The sequence below is a fragment of the Quercus lobata genome, chromosome 4 (assembly GCF_001633185.2).
Source record: "Quercus lobata isolate SW786 chromosome 4, ValleyOak3.0 Primary Assembly, whole genome shotgun sequence".
Lineage (NCBI taxonomy): Eukaryota > Viridiplantae > Streptophyta > Magnoliopsida > Fagales > Fagaceae > Quercus > Quercus lobata.
Window position 1 is genome coordinate 9,613,831 of NC_044907.1, and position 14,657 is coordinate 9,628,487.

At 35.5% G+C, this 14,657-nt stretch overlaps 1 pseudogene; it reads right to left on the reverse strand.

Moving 5' to 3' along the window:
* Window positions 1-166: 166 nt before the first annotated feature.
* Window positions 167-11,284, reverse strand: LOC115984552 (annotated as a pseudogene).
* Between the last annotated feature and the right edge of the window lie 3,373 nt (window positions 11,285-14,657).

Genomic DNA, 14,657 nt, shown 5'->3' on the forward strand with positions numbered 1-14,657 from the left:
TAGTAATTTTTGCTTTTTAAGTGGTATATATGTTTTGTGTAGATTGTGCAATATCTTAGACTTAACATGTCAAAAAAATTTGTTTTCACTGAGAAGCCCATCTTTTATTAGGCATTTTATTTAAGTGGGAGTACTTTCATTGAAACAAAATTGAAAGTGCTTCAGCTCAACTTATACTCCTCTCTAGCTTAAACTCTTGTCCGAGTGGAAGTGATAGTTCTGTGATCTCTACAGAACTAAATTGCCCATTGGTTCCATTACCAGGCTTCTGCAAGCCTATGAAAGTCACATTGGTAATGACCCATTTTTGGCTTAGAGCAAATTCTCCATTCACAACCTGTGAACTAACTAATACATTATTCCCAACTACCCTTCCATTAGACCTCACTAGGGTCCAATTGCCTCCTTCATTTCCCATCTCCACATCAACTCCATTATCCAATAATACTTCTCCAGTGCTATTTCCACTATTGTTAACTACCACCAAGAGTTGGAATTCAGTCTTCCTTGCTTCTTGGGTTGTATTGGCCTCTCCTTGTAAGGCCAAAATGTTGCCTTCCCGAACATGAATGTTTATATGATCAAGTGGTGCATCAAGTGTGATGTTCTTTCCTGAATCCACACTCACTGAATTTGAGGAGTTAAAGAGGTCAAACCAGTTCCCTGCAGGAAAATATGCTTCAACAAAAACTGCTCCTTGGTTCAATACAGGTGACACCAACACACCTTTCCCAAGTAGGAATTGTGAGTGAACTTCAAAAGTGTTGACATCCTCAGGGATTGAGAAGAAAAGAGGCCGTGCAATCGGGATCCCCTTTGTGTGTGCCTCATACATCAAAGTGTACAAGTAAGGGAGCAGATAGTAGCGAAGTCCAAGTGCCTTTCTAGCTGATGCAGCAACTGATTCCCAAAGATAGAGCTCCTGAGGATTTGAGTGTTTGTCAGAATGATCCCTTGAAAAGGGATAAAAGGCTCTTAGCTGCCCTTGGACATTTTTTTTTTCTCAATAAGCTTTGATAAAAGGAAAAAAAATGGCAAATTATATTGAATATTCACAGCCATAATACTAACAAATTTCACACACTTTAAAGAACTAGTTTTTATAATCTCCTATATTGTTACCATGGTGAATGATGTTGTCTTGTATATTCAATATATAGCAATTTCAAGTTTCAAAGTTTGTTTCTTCATTCGACAAATGGTATTAGATGTAGAAAGATGTAGTCCTTTTGTATAGCAAAAAATTAAAACTTGTAAGATAGATGTTGATTGCAAATGCTATGTAAACCAAAACAAAATGGTCCAATATTTATGAGATTTTTCATTATTTAAAGTGCCTAAAAATGTTACCTGAATCCAACGTTGACAGAGTTCTTCATTTGTATTACCAAGAAAGCCACATATATCCGCTCCAACCATTGGAATTCCAAAAATTCCAGAATTTAAAATGGAAAGAATTGAGTATGCCATATCATTCCAATTAGCAGCATTGTTTCCAGTTCAGTGTGCTGTGTACCTTCCAAAACTAACAAAAGTTGCTTTGGCTTCTAACAGTCCAAACAAGTTATGGACATTATACTCTGCAATGTTGCCATAGTGTAAGGCTGCTGGAGGAATAGTATTGCTAATGATGGGCCGCTTGCTGCCATAGTTGTTGATTTTGTAAGGAGGGTCATCAAGAGTAGAATTTGGAGTGGCCGGAGCAGTATCAAAATTAGCTATCTCATTCATGTCTAGCCAATTACCATCAACAGGAACAACATCTCGGAATCATATGATCTCAGCACCCCAAAAAATTTAGTCAATGGATTTAGAAAATCAGGGAAGTAAACTGGCCTGGGCCAAACTTTTCCTTCGTAAGGTGAACCATCACATCTTAGATAGATATCAGTCTCTAAACCTCTCTCGTATGTTTCATACATATGAGTAAGATCTACTTAAATACCTGTGAACGATGAGTAATTATTAGATACTTTCAAAATACAGTGAATTAAAATGGTACCGCAAATAATATTTTAATAAGTGACAACAACCAAAGAAGCTAGAAGAACAAAGGTGTAGAAGTTCTTGCTGATGAAAATAAAGATTGTATTTAATTACTACCACATACCAGGATCAACAATGAGAACATATTTTTGACCATTTTGGTGAAGTGTGTCGAGAAAAATTTTCATCTGGTCAGCTGGAAAGTTGACAGGATCAAGTGCGTAAAGCTTGTACTGATCCATGTAATCTATGTCTGTCTACATTACTTCTAGAGGTATATTAGCATTCGCATACCCAGCAACCACTCCTTCAAGTTCAGAAACGTTCTTGTAGCCGTATCGACATTGATGAAAACCTTTACATAATATAACATAAGTAAGCATGAATTAAGAACTAAAATCAAGATAATTATATATTAGTAACAAGAATGACACACCAAAAGTGAAAATCTTCAAGTCTAACCTCACAAACAAATTGTTAGGAAAGGAAACCAAACCCAAAATTAAGGCCACGTCAATAAAGCATGCGTATGAAAAATTACAACAAAGAGCCTAAGGATATCTGAAGTATACTTAAAAATAAGAAATAACTCAATAACTGTAATAGTTCTATTATCACAACTTTATGTTACAATTTTTGTCACAATTATGATGTGGTCAATTGTGAGGAGTAGACAATCACTTATACATGGGTTTATGCTTTTTCTTTTACCACTCACACTCGATTACATCAAAGTTGCAGCACAAAAATTATGTCCACAGACTTTCGAAGGATACCTTAGTGATGAACAACAATACAAAAGAAAGTCTTGATTGAATAACTTACCAAATGACCAATATGGCATTTGTGCAGGGCGGCCAATGAGCTCTGTATATTGCTGGACACAGTTTCAGGCAATGGCCCAGCAAAAATGTACAAATCAAGAACCCCACCAATGACATTTTTATGTAATTCTATCACCACCATATGTTACATCCATGCCAATGCTGTTTGGTAGTAAAACTCCATGACTAGTTCCAGCTTTCACCTTTCCATCCGTGGTAGGCGACCTGACATCAAAGAAAAAGGGATGGGAACCATAGAGGTTGATATCGGTTCTCGAGCTAGGAATGTCAGCATTCTACAACATAAAATTCTGATTAGGAATCAACTTGAAAGTGCTCTTTGTGTGTTCTCCCAAGCCATACAAGGAGAACCTGTTTAGTGGAAGTGAGGAAGAGAGTTGAAGGTATTGATCCTTGAAGACCAAGAAAGTGCTAGAATTGGACACGTCGGGCCAAAGTGAAGCCAAAAGGGGTGGTGTTGTGGAGGTTGAAGATGAGGTCAAAGTTGGGTTCAGAGATATTGAGGCTTTGGGGTGGTGGTTTTAGAAGGTCTGAAGGTGAATGGTGAGTTTGGTTTGGCAAGGGAATGATGTCTTGTGGGATCTCCCATCTTTGTTGGTCAGAATCTGTGATTCTGATTCTCAATCTATCTTTTGTTTGAAAGCTGCATAGAAGTAGAGCAAGTGATCAGTGGAAATTGGTTAAGGCTTTCTTTCTAGTTATGAATAATAGGAACCTCAAAAATTCTATTCACTCATTTTGAAAATAGTAAATAGCACCACAACATCAATAATTTAAACGGATAGCAAAATAGTAATAATCAACTCTTTTTATATAAAAAAGTCAACTTTTTATTTGATGTTAATATCATAGTAAAGAAAAACTCTCTCTCTCTCACTCTTAGGTGAGCTTACCTTTCCCCTGTTCTATATACGTTAAAACAGGGTATCCACTTCTCCTCTACGTAGGAGCTTTCTCTCTCACTCTTAGGTGAGCTTTCCTTTCCACTGTGTAAAAACAGTGGACTTACAAAAACATAACATGGACCAAGATTTCATTGAGCGATTACAAAACATTCAACTCACGGAGGAAGAAGGCGAAGTAGTGCACATTCGGTCAACCAGTAGAGAGTAAACCATTGAAGACTGTTCCCTCACCCTATTAGGCCGTTTCCTTACTACTCGTCCATACAACCAGAGAGCGGCAAAAGCACTATTACAGTCGGTGTGGAAACTAGGGAATGATTTGCGGATTGTGGACGTGGGAGAGGGGCTGTTTCAACTGACATGGGTACTGAACAACGGTGCTTGGAGTTTCGACAATACCTTGTTGGTCCTCCGACGATGGGAAAGGGGTATATGACCGGTTTCCCAGACAACTAAGCAACCTGAAATCATGGGAATGGAGATTAATGGGTCGGGAGTTATTGCATCCGATACGTTGGACCCAAGCCTCATCAATGTGCCAGTCAAGTATGATGAACAAAAGGCACGTGACCCACTCCCAACTCACTTAAACCAGCCACATGAGAGACTACCAAGCATGGGCAAGAAACATAAGCCACGTACGTACCTCAGGAAATAAAACTTCTGGGAATAAAATAATACGCCACACAACAACCTAAACCCACACAGACCCTAGAGGAACCACAAGCCGCAACTTGAAAAGAAACTAACCTGAGGACCACCTACCTCTAGAAGAAGAACTGAAACAGAATGAGAAGAGAAGTAAAGCCATGGAGTGTAACCCAGAAAATATCACTATCAAAACGGTGGAGGCTGCTGATAGCCCTGCCGAGAACAATGAAAATCATGAGTTGGAATTGTCGAGGGCTTCGGAACCAACGTGCAGTGGATGTGCTCTCTCACCTTGTGAGAGAAAAAGTTCCCAAAATCTTGTTTCTTATGGAAACAAAACAGTCCATATCAGAGATGAAACAGATTCAAGCTGGTTTATCATATCGATGTATGTTTGCGGTACCTAGTATTCGTCGAAGTGGAGGGTTCGCATTATTATGGATGGAGGAAATTGAGTTGCATGTCCAAACTTTTACCTTGAATCATATTGATGCACTTATTATGGATGACCCGGCAAACCCATGGAGATTGACAAGTTTTTACGGATGGCCTGAGAAGCAACAAAAACAAGATTCATGGAAACTCTTGAAACATCTCCACTCTAGACACTAAGCACCCTGGCTTTGCTTTGGGGATTTTAGCAAGATCCTGCAATCACAAGAGAAGCAAGGTCGACTACCAAAACCACTGGCCCCAATGTAGCACTTTCAAACGGCGCTTCTACATTGCGGATTGGTGGACTTGGGCTTCTGAGGTAATCTCTTTACTTGGAATAATGGTCGTGAAAGGAATGATTATGTGCAGGAAAGATTGGATAGGGCATGTGCCACGATGGAATGGAGAGATGAGTTCCCTCATAGCCATGTCACTCACCTACAAGCAGCGTATTCTAATCATATACCAATACTTATCACCATACAATCCCAGAGGCAAGCCAGAAAGAAAGGAAAAAAAAAAAAAAAAACACACACACACACACAACATTTTAAAGAGAGATGGGCCACTCACCCTGACTGTGTGAATGTCATCCAAATGGCTTGGGAGGCTGAGGTGACCCCTGGCAATCCAATGGCGAGGCCTTTCGAAAAAATAAAAAAATGCAAGTTTGCTCTAGTTGATTGGGGCCGTGAGGTCTTTGGGTCCTCTAACATGCAATTGCAGGCAAAACAAAAATTATTGGAGGAGCTTTGCTTGCAAATAATGCAAACTGTATCAGCTCGATCAAAGAACTCAAAGCCGACATTAGCAACCTAATTCACCAGGATGAGCTATTCTAGCGACAAAGGTCTCGATCAATATGGCTACTTGCCGGAGACAAGAACACGAAGTATTTCCATAATCGAGCCAACCAACGTCGATGCAAAAACCATATCCCTGGTGTATTCGATAGCGAGGGTAGGTGGTGCATTACGGAGGATGGTATTGCCAAGGTGGTTGAATCATACTTCTAGGACCTATTTGCAGCAACCCTAACAGACAATATTGAAGGTGTTTTACAATCAGTTGAAAGACGTGTCACCCCACAAATGAATGACAGACTCACCCAGTGGTACACTCCTGATGAAGTCCGAACTGCCCTTTTCCAAATGCACCCTTCAAAAGTGCTGAGGTCAGATGGTATGTCTCTCTTCTTCTTTCAGAAATACTGGCATATTGTAGGTCATGATGTCACTGAAGCTGTTTTATCAGTTTTGCACTCGGGTCATATGTTGAAGAAAATGAACCGTACACACATTGTCCTAATCCCAAAAAAGGACCCCACACACTTAGCGGACTATAGACCCATTAGCTTGGGTAATGTTGTCTCGCGGATAATTTCCAAGGTTATTGCAAATCGATTAAAATATATTTTGCCTAACGTTGTTTCTGAATCTTAGAGTGCATTTGTGCCAAACCAGCTTATTACTAATAACATAACAGTTGCATATGAGCTATTACACAGAATGAGAAATAGAAGAAAGGGCACATGGCGGTCAAGCTTGACATTAGCAAAGCCTATGACTGAGTGGATTGGAATTTTTTGCAGAATATTATGCGCAAACTGGGATTTGACCAAAGATGGGTGCAAGTAGCCATGGAGACTGCCACAACAGCCTCTTATTTCGTCCTAATTAATGGTGAACCAAGGGGCTTCATTACTCAATCTAGGGGTATTAGGCAAGGAAACCCATTATCTCCATATCTATTCCTTCTATGTGCTGAAGGCCTCTCGGCATTATTAAGGAAAGCTGCTGAAACTCGAGTGTTACATGGAATCTTATCAAGTCAACATGGGTTATGCTTATCCCATCTCCTATTCACCGATGACAGCCTCCTTTTCTGTAAAACCACAGTAGGTGAATGGCAATAGCTATTACATTTTGGACCAATATGAATCAGCCTCGGGTCAAGCCGTCAATCGCCAAAAGACGGCCTTGTTTTTTATTAAGAATACAAAGCTGGAAGTTAGAACATTGATCCAGCAGATGTTGGGAGGAAAAATAATGACACAAACTGACAAGTACCTTGGCTTTGCCTATGGCTAGTGGAAAATCAAAAGTGACCACTTTTAAAGACCTACAAGAGAATATTACAAAACGGGTGATGGGGTGGAAAGAGAAGTTCATTTCAAAGGCTTGCCGTGAGGTTCTAATTAAAACGGTGGCGCAAGCAATCCCCACATATGCCATGAGCATTTTCAAATTGCCCAAATCCACATGTGATAACATCAACTCTTTGTTGGCAAAGTATTGGTGGACGCAAACAAAAGAAGAAAGGAAGATCCACTGGATAAATTGGAAGAAACTTTGCACACAAAAAAAGGAGGGGGGAATGGGCTTTCGTGACCTCCATTCCTTTAATTTGGCAATGCTTTCCAAGCAAGCATGGAGACTAATCCATGACACCAACTCGCTATTTTACAAGGTATACAAGGCTCTATATTTTCCAAATAGCTCCTTCATGATGGCTAATGTAGGGAGCAATCCTTCTTTTGTTTGGAGAAGCCTTTTGGTAGCAAGGGACATAATCTTTAGAGGCTCAAGGTGGCGGATGGGAAATGGCAGAACAATTGGGGTGTACACTCATAAATGGTTCTCACACAAGCCAATACCACTGACAAAGGCAGCGTTGGACATGAGAGTTTGCGAACTCATAGACGAAGACACCAAGCAGTGGGACCGAGGGAAGCTTGAAGCCATGTTTAGCCAGAGGACGAGGGAGGAGATCCTAACAATACCACTCGACCATTTGCAGTCCCAATACACGCTAGTATGGACTGAAAATGCGGCCTAAAAATTCTTGGTTACCGAGTCACTCTTCGCACCAGTACGCAAACTTGGGCGGAGCACTCTGCTGCTTGGGATGATGGGCCAACCTGGAACAAAGTATGGAATTTGAAAGTGCCGCCGAAGGTCAGGATGTTCCTCTGGAAGGCTTGTTCGAACTGCCTTCCAACTAGGGACAAGCTGCATCAACGCCGAGTGAATGTGGATACACGGTGCGAACTTTGCCTTTAACAAACTGAGACTGTGCACCATATCCTATGGGAATGCCCATTCGCTCAAAATGTGCGGGCTTTGTTCAGTGGCCGAACTCAGAAGTGCAACAACGTGGCCAGCGACTTCTTCATTTTATTTCGGCAAATGCAGAGAAAGCTCAGTCAACAGGAGTTGGAGAAATGGGCTGTCACAGCATGGGCGATATGGACGGTGAGAAACAAATTTTACTTCCAACACTACCAAACTAACCCAAAGGTGATTGCAAACATGGCGAGTGGACTGCTTGAAGAATACCAGCGGCTCATGGACACACAGGGACAAAACTAGTTTTCTACGTTGCTTCACTGTGCTTGCATGTGTAATTTCCTATAATATACTGTAGCCAACCCAATTGTGGGCTCCTCCCTGGGCCCATTTTTTGTACGTGTTTGATTGCCATTAATGAAATTTTTATTGTTTGGATCTCAAAAAAAAAATATCATGGTAAAATCCAATTCATTCAATTCAAAATGAATTATTAAGATTTTAGAAATTACACGATAGACTTGTTCTTTTTTTTTTTTTTTTTGGGAAAAGGACTTGTTCCTAATAATTATGGAAGATCTTAAACGTAAGAAAAACTTAGCTAGTACACAAACAATAAAAAAGTCCGATTAGGGTATCTTTTGATATGCATGAATTTGGGATCAAATGTTAATTTTCGAGAATTCATAACAACTTATGTCTATTTGTTTGATTTTGATAGAATTCAAATGTTAATACCACAAATATTACATTTCTCGTAGAATGTGAGAATTCATAACCTTATGATATATTAATTCTCATATATCTCCTATCCAAAATTTTTTTTAAAAAAAAAAAATTCTCATATATCTTATATTTTTAAGAATTATTAACGTAACACTTAAAAAAAATTATCTATATTATAGGGCGTTTAAAAAAAAAACTATTATAATCAAAATCAGCACTTGGAGATCTTATAAATTCAAAAAAATACAATTTTTTTAACTTTAGAATATAAGATATTTAATTAGTAATGCCACTGGACAAGAAACCTCCACTAAATAAAGATTTTTTTTTTTTAATTAAAAACAAAAAAGTTAAAACACAATAATGTTGGAAATGTATATTGTATTATTGTGACAAAACTAAAGTATTACAATATCATTTTATTCACTGCCATTTATCCTGAAAAGTTTACATACGACAAAAATGCAATCTTATTAGTAGAAGAATCAGTTTAAAATAAACTTTACCTGGCAGTGAGGGTGGGATTTTGAATATCAGGTCCATATATAGATGGAGGAGCTGTGAATGAGGCTTAGAGAAGCAGTCAATGACTTACCAGAATGATCAATTTTAACTGATCTAATGGCATAGCCAAAACCAACTGTTTGATTTTGGTGTTGTGCATTTGATGGTGCAAAGTGACAAATAAAAAAACAAAGTAATTAGAAAAAAAGTTGAAACTCATAATGAGGATGAGATGCTTTTGGTCTATTCATGTTGTTCCTTCATATTTCTACTTTTGTTTGATGATGATTTTGGAGCATGGTTCTTTACTACAGTGTATATTTATAGTTCCATAAGAGTTTTCTTTTATAGAAAAATGGTAATGTATTGCTAATCTAAGGAAATTAATAATATATTTTGTTCAAAAAGGAAAATGAAGTAATACATTCATTCTATGTAATTGTTGTTAAAACTTAAATGCATGGTTTTACTTTTTGCCATATGACAATAGTAAAAAAAACACTAATTCACACTAATTTGCTATATATTTCAGTTATTGATGAAGATAAATCTAGAACACTCCCTCGACAATAAGTTATATATTCTTTCAAAAACTCTATATGAAAAAATATCCTATAATTAATTTTTCACATCTTATTCCACTTTGGTACAAAGATAATAATAAAACATAGACTTTTAATAATAAAATAAAAATAAAAACCTTTAACACATGCGTTTTTAGTAAAAGGAAAAAAAAAAATCATATAAATATTTATCTATAATATTCAAATAAAGGACACATTTTATGACGAACTGTGTTTATTACACACCAAACTGTTTTACACAGTTTTACACAATCCAAAAAAACAAAAAAAAACTAAAATCATGACCTCATCAAGTCACGGTCCCAATTATTTTTGAACCGTGTAAAACAAATTGTGTACAAGAAGTATGGGAAAACAGTGCCGTTTCTCAGTTTCTTTCCATGGGCAATGGGGATCACTTCAAAACCACTGGCCTACTTAGGGTGAGAACATTCAGTTTAGTGCTCTCATTGATGATGAGGGTTTGGGTTGTAATTACACAAAAATTGACAAAACTCCCAAGGGCACATGGCATGGAGATTAGAGAGTTTGGCTGGGTACAGAGTATGAAGAGTTTAGAGTAAGAAGCATATATTGGGTAGCTATGGCTCAAAACTAGTATATATTTTACCATATTTGTTTAAGTTGACCCAATGGACTAGATTGGATCGAATAGACCAAATATACTAAAATGGGTCAAAGTGATCGATGTGGACCAAATGGACTAATTGGACCAAATTAGATCAAAATTCTACTCTGATGTGACTTAGCGGGAGCGTAATCAACCATAAATATTATGTTCCAGCTTTTAGAAATTATAGAGATGATAAGTAAGAACATTTAAAATGGAGCAAAACTTGAACGCAACAATGATCCACTCATTAAAATTAAACTAATAAAATTAACGCGTTTTACACACAAGAAAAGTAACGGGATCAATTTGATAATAAAATTTTTTTTTTTTTTTAAAAAAATTTGAAGTATCTTAACAGCAATTAGACCTAATAAAAATAGTGACAAGTATTCCAAATAAAAACAAGATAATTCTCACACATTCTCAGTATATAGAAATTATGTCTTTTTCTTTCCAAAGAATCTTGAGTTTTTAACCCTCAAAGTGCAAAAGAGATTTTTATTGTTTGTTGATTAAATTATGGCCTTAATTCCTTGTTGTCAATAGACTTGATGTAAAACTAGATCCATAAATATGCCAACATGTGTCATCATCTGGAAGGAACCGAGTTCCCGCCATATTATATATTGAGAAACACCGATTATTTAATTGTTGCAATTTTCAAATTTAGACCTAACTCAACCCACTACTCTCATACTCACTTTGTGCTCTCACTCAGTTGCTCATGGCGCCACCAACAAAGCGGTCGAAGGCAACGAAGCGGTTGAAGGCGACGAAGCGCAGTGGCCATTCACACCACGGCAATTTACTCACATGTTACCGGTGCAATGAGATGAAATTCAACAAGGATTCGGAAATGGAGTCCCACAACTGTCGGTTTCATTGCAAGGACTCCAAGCAATGCCGATGGTGCGAGACGGTGTATTGGTGCCACTGCGATTTGAAGTTCCACAAGGCAACTACGCATGGTGCAAAGAAGAAGAAGAAAATGGCGGAGATGTCAAAGTCAAAAGTGTCGATGAAGAGCTCGAAGTCGAAAGCGACGACAAAGAGCTCAAAACTTTTTTTTTTTTTTTATGAGCACCATTATTTAACTGTGTTACTTTTGAAACTATAGGCTATACTTTGTTTCTTTTAAATTTTTTATGTTTAATTTATTAGTTATGAAATTACATGGTTCAATTTTTTATACCTCTTAACTTATATGGTGCAAAACATATTTTTTTTATGAGCACAATTCTATAACTCATGTTACTTTTGAAACTATAGGCTATACTTTCTTTTTCTTTTTTTTTTCTTTTTTCTTTTTAATTCCAATGTTTAATTTATTAGTTATGAAATTACATGGTTCGATTTTTCATACCTCTTAACTTATAGGGTGCAAAACATTTTTTTTAAGAGCACCATTGCACTAACACAAAATATATATATATATATATATATATATATATTTAATTTGTTATTGAAACTATAGGCTATACTTTGTTTCTTTTTAAATTCCAATGTTTAATTTATAGTTATAAAATAAATGGTTCAATTTGTTATACCTCTTAACTTATAGGGCGTAAAACATGTTTTTTTAAGAGCACCATTGCACTAACTCAAATATTTGTTTAATTTGTTACTTTTGAAACTATAGGCTATACTTTTTTTTTTTTAACTCCAATGTTTATTTTATTTAATTTGTTACTTCTGAAACTATAGGCTCTACTTTTTAAAGTCACTATCAAATCCAAAATAAAATACCCATTTAGTAAACTAATAAAGTATTGTCTTATGAATTTTTTATTTTACCAACTCAATTTCCACATGGTTCTCAAAAAAAAAAAAAAAAAATCTAAACACATTGTTGAGTCTGATTAGTACCTAAGTTTGCCATTTCGTGCTAACACATGAGCATACTAAATTGTTCCAAAAATGGCATAAACATATTTTATATAGTGATAATAGGAAAACAAGATTCAGCATGTTAAGGTTTGTAAAAACATTATTGCGGTTCATCATTCAAATCATCATTAAAGTATGTTGGGAACGGTAATCTATGCTTGCATATTCATTATGTTTATCATCCCGTATCATCTAACTATTATTTTTTGTCTCATTTTTCTTTTGCAGGTTTTGATATCCACGAGTCCACATACCATCATGTTTTGGGAGACCATTTATATACCATTTTATAGTTGCAGATTTTAGTACATTACTTAGTTTTACTTTACCATATCTACTGGTATTACCACAAGGTATTACCATATATTAGATATTAGTACGAGGTATTTGTACATATATTCTGATGGTATTACATGTATTAGGTATTGGTACATATTAAGTATCATTAGTATTTATCCAAAAAAAAAAGTATCATTAGCATATACTTTGACGATATTTGATGATATTAACATGTATCTGGCATGTACATATATTCTAATGGTATTACCACTACAAGAAAAAATGTCTATTAAAATGGAAAAAATCGTTGCAATAACTACAAAGTCGTTGCAATAAGGTATTATTGCAACGACGAAAAAGTTGTTGCAAGCCATTGTAATAAACTCCGAGGCAATAAGTTTATACAACAAAAAAATCTTGATGCAATAAATCCTAAATATTGCAACAGACAAGTTGATGCAATAACTTTTTTATTACAACAAATAACTTTGTGGCAATAGCTTATTGCTTCAAAGGTTTTGTGAAAAATGTCATAGCTTCTTACAACAAACAACCTTGTTGCAATAGGTTGATTTTTAAAAAAAATAATAATTTGTCTATTACCCTATCTTGCAATATACGCATTATAAGATAGTATAAAACATTATATTTAAGAACTACAATTTAAAGATACAAATTAAATAAATGCAAAAGTCAAAGTACTCCATCAATTCCGAATCACCATACTTATCTACATATATGATTAAAAGAATTGTGGATTTGTGATTGTGGATTTTTTTTTGCCTTATTACGTGCTCTATTTTCCTAGTTCTTTAGCAAATGATACATAAGATGATTTCTCCCTTGGTGTAGAAAACCATTTGTTATGCAACCATAAAGTTTGGCTAACATGTTTTGAGGAGCTTTGATATTATATTTAGTTTAAGAATAGGAGATTGGAAGGCTCATTACTTAATGGTCACATTACTTCTCTGTTTGTTGATTAAGTTGTTTTTATAAGAATTCGAAGCCATACTTCAAGATATATGATAAAACAATCTAGCAAGGGCTTCCAAATATGCAATTGACAACAGTGTTTATAGTAAGCAAAAACGATTTACTTGGAATCTCACTTCTAAATACTAAGGGCATTGATTTTACATACTCTTTATTGTACATTACACATTTTACATGTCTACTTCGCACATGAAATTATAGGTGTACATCAAGTGTTGGATGTTAATATAATGACATTGGAATCTATAGTTATATTTTATATTTCTATATTAGTTGGTTTTTTTAGAAACAAATTCACTGTCTTCTTCTCTTTTTTCCATTCACGAAAATTCAATTTGTGAAGTTTTTAATTGCAATTTTTGTCACAACTTGTCGAAGTAGTTGACTGTAAGTGGTACACAATCATTTTATATAGACTGACTTTTATTTTTTTACCACTTATAACTAATCACTTAATCAGGGGCGGCTTGATGCATTTGGAGGCCTAAGGCAAAAATTGATCATCTTGTTTTAGATGCAAAATTACTACTAATTAACATGAACTACGTATAATTTTTTCTTTTTTTAGAAATTTTATAGACAGAAAAAATTTGACAAAATTTTTCATACTTGTTGATGTGGTAGATTGACAGTGGCAAGTAAAATAGTGGTGTTAGTAGTAGACTTAGATGAAACCTAGTAAAAGTTTGCTAACTAAACTCTTATTATTATTCTTTTTTTTTTAGAAGTGCAACATTCACAATATTTTTTACAACAAATCCTAGATTTTAAACTGCTTTTTGTTTTCTATTTGAAAATATCACTATAATTATTTTTTTGTCATCAACAATAGGCTGTAACAACCTGCTACTTAGCATTAGTTATAAAAGTGTTGTGAAAAATATTGTGGACGTTGTATTTTTCTCTATTTTTTTATTTGATTTTCATCTGGTAAAAAAAAATATTTTATTTATTGATTATAAATAACCCTATTGATTAAAATTTGGAGGCATTTTTTTTACTTGGGGCCTTAGGCGACTACATTTCTTGGTCCACCATTCAACCGGCCCTGCACTTAATTATTAGCGTCCTCTATTAGCTTTGTACTATATATTTTAATTTTCTTAATAAAAAAAATTAAAATAAAGTATTTTAATAAACGACTTTTCCAAACATTACATATTGTTGCATAAGAATAA